Genomic DNA, 7,811 nt, shown 5'->3' with positions numbered 1-7,811 from the left:
AAGAGCTGGGGAAAGAGTCTGGGGGGGAGGCACGGCAAGCTTCTGCAGGCAATGGCGCTGTTGTCATTGAACAGGGAGCTCTCGCAGGCGGCCATGGCACTGTTGGCGGCGGGGGGGAGGGCAGGGAGCGGTGGTAAGTGCTGACTGGAGGTTGGCAACCACCCACAAATGCCTCTGGCAGTGTCCGTGGTGGCCAGTGGCAATCATGGACCACCCACAGATGCCACTGGCGGTGTTCGTGGCAAAGGGGGGTAGGGCTGGCGAGTGGCCTTTTTGCAGCAGGTGCACAGCCACACTCAAGGGCTGCATGTGCACATGCGTGCATCCCCTACCCATTGCCAATGTTTGGGATCCACAGTACTGTCCCGCCCAACATATTGTACTAGGGGCTGTACAAATCGAGAACATGTCTGCAAAAGAAAGCGACTCCGCCTGGAATTTCCAGAATTACAACACAAAGCCTCCAAGCCCTTCCTGTCAACAGTTTCAGCTGCCTGAACACCTGAGATGTGGCAAGTTAGTCCACAGTCTTTACATGAACAGATTGATGTAAGCACTGCAAAACTCTCTCTTTCTTTCGCCTCAACAATACCAGAGAATTGTAGGAAGTTCGGGTGGAAGGAGGTCACATCTAGTCCAAGCCCCTGCTCAAAGCAGGACCATGCCCAACTAGATCATCCCAGCCAAGACTTTGTCTAGCTGGGTCTTAAATACCTCCAAGGCTGGAGAGTCCACCACCTCTCTGGGTAACCTGTTCCAGCAGTTTACTACCCTCCTGGTGAGAGAGTTTTTCCTAATATCTAATTTAACCTTCCCTTGCCACAACGTGAGACCATTGCTCCTTTTTCGTCCACCTGTCACCACAGAAAGCAGGTTAGCTCCGTCCTCTTTGTAACCACACTTCAGGTAGCTGAAGACGACAAACACTGCATGTCTCCAGATAATGCAAGCCTGCATCTGAAATGCAGTCGCCAGAAGAAGACCAAGGTGGATGCAATCCAGAGATGCAGCAGAGTCAACAGCTCCTCTGCAGTCTGGAGCCTGAGAGTCAATCCTGTGTTCAGACTTTTGCTACAAACTCTGCCATTTTCTGGTTGACTTCAACTAAAATGTTAATTGAATGAAAATAATTATATTGCTGCTGTTAGTAAAAATCCTGTTTTTTTTTTTTATCCACCCCCTGAAACTTCATGCTTTGTTCAGTGGGCATCTATTTTTTAATCAAGCTTAATGTTTAAAAAACCTGGTTTGGCTTGTTTTTTTTTTTTTACAAATAGGAGGTGAATGTAATATTTACTGCATTCTAGTGTCAGACCAGTATCCATTCACTTTGTGCCAAATATGGCCAAGAGTTTAAAATCTAACTTTTTTCAGGGATTTACTTCTTGAACTAGAATAGTACCTTCAGTCTCCAAGCATCTTAAAAATAAAGGCGGAGAATCTCCAAGATACTGCTGTGTCTGCTTCGGTCTGGTCCATGAAAGATTAATATGTGTTATCTCTAGGCACCCACTTCTGCTCTAAGTGAAGTCTAGTTGCTGAGAATGAGAATGGAGCCATTACCTTGGGATGCACTTCTGCAATGGTTTGCCCAGTCCTGGAGTTTTTTTCCATTGGGCTAGGCTAGGAGTGTAGGCATTTTATCTCAAAAGAAAGCCGTTTTAACAAAAAAAAGAAAACACTGGAGGAAAGACTTAGATAAAAGTCTACCAAGAAACAATAAAAAAAATATTATCTGCTGCTGAATGCATGCATAATTAAGTTAGATTCAAACATTTCCCTTCAGGGAGGCATAATAGATCCATGCAGCGATTTGACTTTTATGTTCTCTAGGCAATAAAGCTGAGATTGGAACAAAAAATAGTCAAACAATTCTCAGACGGTGTTTTAAATACCAAAGATATCTTTCTAAGAATAGATCATATATGTGCTGAAACAATAGAAAGAACATTTATTGAGAGTAAAAATCCATTTAGATTCAGACTGATGGAGAACTATGTGCATGCAGGAGACTGCGGACCGTTCAGGAGTCCTCCTGGTCTGCCTGCTGTTTGTTGCAGATCCTTTATAGCATCCATCGTGATTTGGTAAACCGCTTACATGGATCTTTATGGTAACTGTAACTCTTGCCAGGGCAGGAAGTTGGGTGAAGCTGAACTTCTTTCTCCTCCAGGAAGCAAACTGAAGAAAGATAATAGGCAGAAGGAGTCTTGTTTGGACTCTGCAGCTGTCCATTAGTCCATGAACTCCTCTCATGAACTCATGTTAAGCGATTCATGTCCTGAGCCATTCAAATGTATACATAAAACAGCTGAAACTGCAAGTCCGTTTGGTTAAGGGCCTGATCCACAGGCAACTGCTGTCAATGGAAGTCTTCACGTTGATCCCAGCGGGGTTTGGATTAGGCTGTAAGAGAAGAGGACACAGACACAGAATCACTAAAGCCAGTGATTCTTCTGAGTAGGTGATGACTGCAAAAGCAATGGATTTAACTGAAAGCCATAGCGAATTCCTGCTTAATCCAGGATTGAACTACATTGCCTCCAGTAGTTACTTTTTATTATTCTCACGGCTCAGGTTGGAACCTTCAATATTGTGCTGCAACGAGGCACAATTAATCTGTCCCACTGAACATCTGTGTCCTGTTTGCTATGATCAAGGCCCTGATCCAAGTCTTTGCTAACATGCTGGAATATTTAAAATTGCTTGTGGTTATGCATAAAAGGTGAGATGTCTGATTTTTAGCACCTTGACAAGTAAAGTAATCTCTGATAGAGATGTGGAATTGCACGAGGATATGGAGTATATTTTAAAGGGGGGGGGGCAGGCATTTAAGGTTAACCGTGACTGGAAACCCAACACATGGATTGTGTGCAGATGTTCATCTGCCTATTTACAAATAACCCCAAATATCCGATTAACAGGAACAAGCAAAGCAAGGTTTCTGGAGCAACTACTATGCTTTGTGGGGAGCAAAAGAATGCAGCAGAATATTAGGCTCAGATGAAGAGCAAATGACTAACATCTGTGAAGACGTGTGAAAGAGCCATTTATGTATGTACAGTTTTGAAGTGTTTCTAGAATAGCTACCAAGTGTGTTGGCTGGGCTACCTTGCCTCTCCACCCATTTGCCTTCCTGTAGAGGCAATCACAAGGGATGATTTATAAAGTTGTTTCAACATCCACAGCTACACTGTAAACAGATGCTTAACTCCTGACATTTGGGGGGGCGGTTAGTTTCTCTGATGAGGTTAGTGTGTCCCTCAGGGTCCAAGATCAAGCTTTTCTGCTTTCCACATTGCTTTTCATGTACCAAAGGGTCTCCCACTTGCAGAGCTCTGTGAATGTTTAGATCCTTGGGCTTTAACCCTGTATTCATCATCTTAGTGACTTTTTTTTTCTTTATACCCTGGTTTCAAAAGTAACCGACCCATTGGAGTCTTTTTTTTTTAATGACTGGAGTGAGGTCCTTAGCCATATTGGTCTGAAATCAGGCAGAAGGTAGGGCATGGCGGCACCTCATCTGGTAGAGGAATCTGTAAGCCTATGAAAGCTTATGCCTCTCTCAGCCAGTTAAGCTCGAAGGCACTACTCTGCCCTGTCTACTGTCTTCTCCTGCATCTGAGAAGAGTATTTGAAGGCCCCTGAGAGGCTGATCAGTACGGTGTGTCACACTGAATAAGTGTAAAACTGACCTGGGCAAAGCACCTTGCCCAAAGTAAGTTCATCACTTGTGCTCTGCCTATGCTCTTCTTGGAGAGAACCACGTTTTTATCTATAGGCGAAGTCATAGCTACATGCAACTCCCAGAGTGTGGACACACCTAAATGCTTAAAATATGCTTATACCAGCACAGTTAGCCTTGCCTGCAGTGGGAATAAAGGCCTTTCATATTACCTATGATGGTACTTTGGCCCTCCCACCTCTGTGATAGCTAGTTCAACTGCCAGTTTTACTGGGTGGACCCATGAAGCTCAGGCTGAATCTCATTGACTGGCTTACATAAGGTAAGCTCCATCTGCACCACCAATTTGGATGCTGTAATTCATTTGGTAAAAATATCATGCTCCCGCCAAAATAGCTGCAAAACCTGACTTACATGACTTTTGAGAGGCGCTTGCACTGCCTCTGTGCTAGGAACCAATTTCATTTTAAGTCCATTGCATTGCTTTGCGATGCTCTCAGGTTGTTACCAAGACGAGGGGTGGGTGGGAATCCCTGTTGACATTAGTGGGTCCAGGATTTCACCTGGGATCTTTTGGGGACTTGCAAACGATGGAGCAGTTTTGACTCTGTAATTAGGACATTGTCTGCGATGCATAATTCAAGAGAGAAATTGCAAGTTGGTGACAGTGTGGTCCAGGAAGATTGCACCTGTGGATAATCAACACAGGCTTCCCAGAGCTGTAATTAGGAGCACATACAAAAGAATAAACAATAGTGAAAATGAGAATGAGCAGTCCTAAACTTAAGTGCAATTAGAGTTTTGCAGCTGTGCTAATTGCCCCAAATGCAAAGAACCAAATCAAAACCAAACCAAGCCTCTTTGGATGGAGGAAAGTTAACCTTCAGATTTAAAGTCATTTTCTCAAATGAATCATGTAAGCCTGAGAACCCTAGTGGGACTGGGTTTTTTTTAATAATTATGTCATTTGAATTAATTACAGTTTCTCACTCCAAGTATAATACATAGAAACTCAGGAACAGCAATAGATATATTGTATTTGGAACAAAATTTGGCCCTGATATATTGTTTTCATGATGGCAGAATGCCAAGGTTAATTTACTGTAATTGTATCTTTCGCCAGGTTTTAGCAAAGAAAGTAGAGCGCCCTGGATTTGCTGTTATAATTCCTTTGTTAACATTTATGTACCTCCCTAGAACATGGCTCTCGTGCTACACCAGATCTCAATTTTCATGGATTTAAACTGCGAGTTACTGAATTACTCAGTTACTGTAATTGTGTTTTGAAGTCAGCGAGCATTTTCTGGAACCAAACTTTTTTACCACTGATAACCTTTTGTGGATCAAATGGATACAAATGCAGTTTATGTCTTTTCTTACCTAAACCAATCATGCAGAACCGGGTAAAATGAAAATACGAGCCTCTAATACTAATAAAAAGGGGGTTGTTTTCAAGCTGTGACTAACCACTACCTGTCTTAAGTGTGTGCATTGCTGTGTGGTCCAAGCCAAGTCAGTGGAAGCTACAGGTGCAAAACACTTCTGCCCTAACAAATAGGCAAGAGTCCCATGATATTTTCCTAGCTGTGGTCTTTGTATTGTGCTTAGATCATTTAAATCATAACAGGCAGCTGTTTAGCTAGGTTAGGTGCTGTGCACATGAGCAGGACTCTTTGGGATATGAGCATTTCCACATGGAGGTAAATGGATGGTGGAGCATTGGCTGAGGCCACAGCAGTTTGTTATCCATTTTAAGTAAGCTGGAGACTGCTGATAGGCTAAAGCGTATTGAGGGTGGGGCTAATGAACTTTAAACTAGTCTCTAGCTCTGTATTACATACTCTAGCTTGGGAGACTAGTCTGGTACTAAAGACAGCTTGACTCTACAGGAGCTCGCTTCAGCGTGGGACCAAGCGATATTTTAGATCAGGGCGAAGGGCTGCTTACTGAGTTTTGGGAAGCCATCTAGGTCTGCATGACAGGCAGCCAGGGGCAGATAAATATTAATTTTCTAAATTTTTTAGGGGCCCCGTGGGCCAGATAGAATGGCCTGGCGGGCTGCATCTGGCCTGTGGGCCATATTTTGCCCACCCCTGACTTAGATAGTTATTTCATCATGGGTTTTTGGGGTAGCTCAGAAGTTGATTCTAGCTTGGAGCTGAGTTTCTTTTTCTAGGAACATGCTTCACTCATGGGAACGAGAGGTCTTCTGCAAGGAGCTCTGTACCCTAAAGAAGAGAGTTTCATAAAGGAGCGTCTGATTCCCACAAAGCTGAAATGCTGCAACTGAAGCTGGTTCCCTCCGGCAATAGGCTTATGCATCATACTTTTAATGGACTCCTGATTATCTGTCTCTTTTCCTCCCACCCCTTTTCTCTGCCCCTTGGTGATCTCCTAGTTGTCATTTTATAACCATAGCATGGTGAAATCCCTACTCAGTTCTTTGAAGCCTGTTGTATTTTTTCATGAAATAATACTGCTTACATTGTAGAGTGACTCTGTAGCCACTTAAGTAATTAAAAAGGGAGTAGCTAGGTTCTGCAGTTAGTTAGCACTGATGGGGCAGCTTTAACTCACACAACTGTACATGGCCCTCACTGGAGAACACTGACCACACTGCAGGGAGGATCTGATGTATTTTGCAGAAGGATAAAGGGAGAAGTTAGGTGCCTTGTCTCAAATCCTCACAGCAATTCAGTCGGGAGCAGAAACTAGGTTGGGGTTCTCAACTGAACCCTTAAACCACACTCTGGCTCAGTCTCCTCTGGCTGGCAATACAGTTTTAGAGGGAGCTTTGCAGAGGAAACTTGTCTCCTAGGAAAGTGATTGCAGCAAAGTGGGAAGCAGTGATGTGGGTACTGACACCCAGATAAAGGCCCCGATCTCAAATCAGGATCAATTAGTGCAGGTTTCAGTGCCCAGGCAGAGCTGGGTCAGGGCTAAGGTGTTAGAATAGCATCAGGAAAGAGGGTTATAGTTCCCGCACAGCTTGACTCCAGTGTCCAACCCCCCGGCTGGCTGAAGTGTACTGGAAACTACTTTGGCTAGAAAGGAACTGAAATATTGTTCCAGCTAGACTGTATCAACAGCGGATTAGCTCAGTGTAGACAAGGTCTCTGGACCAGGGGTGATGTATGCAGGGCTTCAACTGAGATTTCTCAGTTGCATGACAATTGTCGCTCTTGCTGTGCTAGTCATGCAATCTTCAGACACCTATCAGGGGAACAACACAACTGAAGTATCCTGTGGGGCTTGTTAACTCTTTTGAAGTGATTAACGAACTTTTCACACACTTGAATTCCTTTATGAAGGAGGAAATCATTTATTTTTCAGTCCTTAGTTTCCTTTTGAAAAAAAAAAGCAATCTGCTGAGATGCTCTGCTGGTGTTTCTGGAGCAGCTGAATCAGGGAGATCAAATATAGGAAGTGTGTGCGTGTGTGTGTGTGTGTGTGTGTGTGTGTGTATATGAGAGAGAGAGACAGACAGACAGACAGACACATATAGATATATAGATATAGATATATACCGGCTTTAATCAAAAGAATGTTTCATGGGGTTATATCAATCTGTGACAATGTTTTAAAGAGATTGGCATGCTGGTCAAATGATCACCTCTTGGCAAAACTGGCAAACTACAGCCTTGGCCTCAGCACGATCCGCTGGCTGGGGAATTGGCTGCGCGGTAGGACCCAGAGGGTGGTGGCTGATGGAAGCCAATCGTCATGGTGCTGTGACCAGTGGGGTCCCTCAAGGCTCTGTCTTAGGCCCTATACTGTTTAACATCTTCATTAATGATGTGGACATTGGTGTCAGAAGCAGACTGGCCAGGTTTGCCGATGACACCAAACTCTGGGGTAAAGCATCCACACCTGAGGACAGGAGGGGGATTCAGGCAGACCTTGACAGGCTCAGGAAATGGGTGGATGAGAACTTGATAGTGTTTAACACCAAAGAATGCAAGGTTCTCCACCTTGGGAGGAAAAACCTGCAGCATGCTTATAGGCTCAGCAATGCTACACTGGCTAGCACTATGGACAAAAGGGACTTGGGGGTCATGACTGACCACAAGATGAACATGAGGCTTCAATGTGATGCTGCGGCTAGTAAAGCGAGCAAAATGCTGGC

The sequence above is a fragment of the Gavialis gangeticus genome, unplaced genomic scaffold (genome assembly GCF_001723915.1).
Source record: "Gavialis gangeticus isolate Ggan-Ray unplaced genomic scaffold, GavGan_comp1, whole genome shotgun sequence".
NCBI classification, from domain to species: Eukaryota; Metazoa; Chordata; order Crocodylia; family Gavialidae; genus Gavialis; species Gavialis gangeticus.
This window is presented reverse-complemented; position numbering follows the sequence as displayed.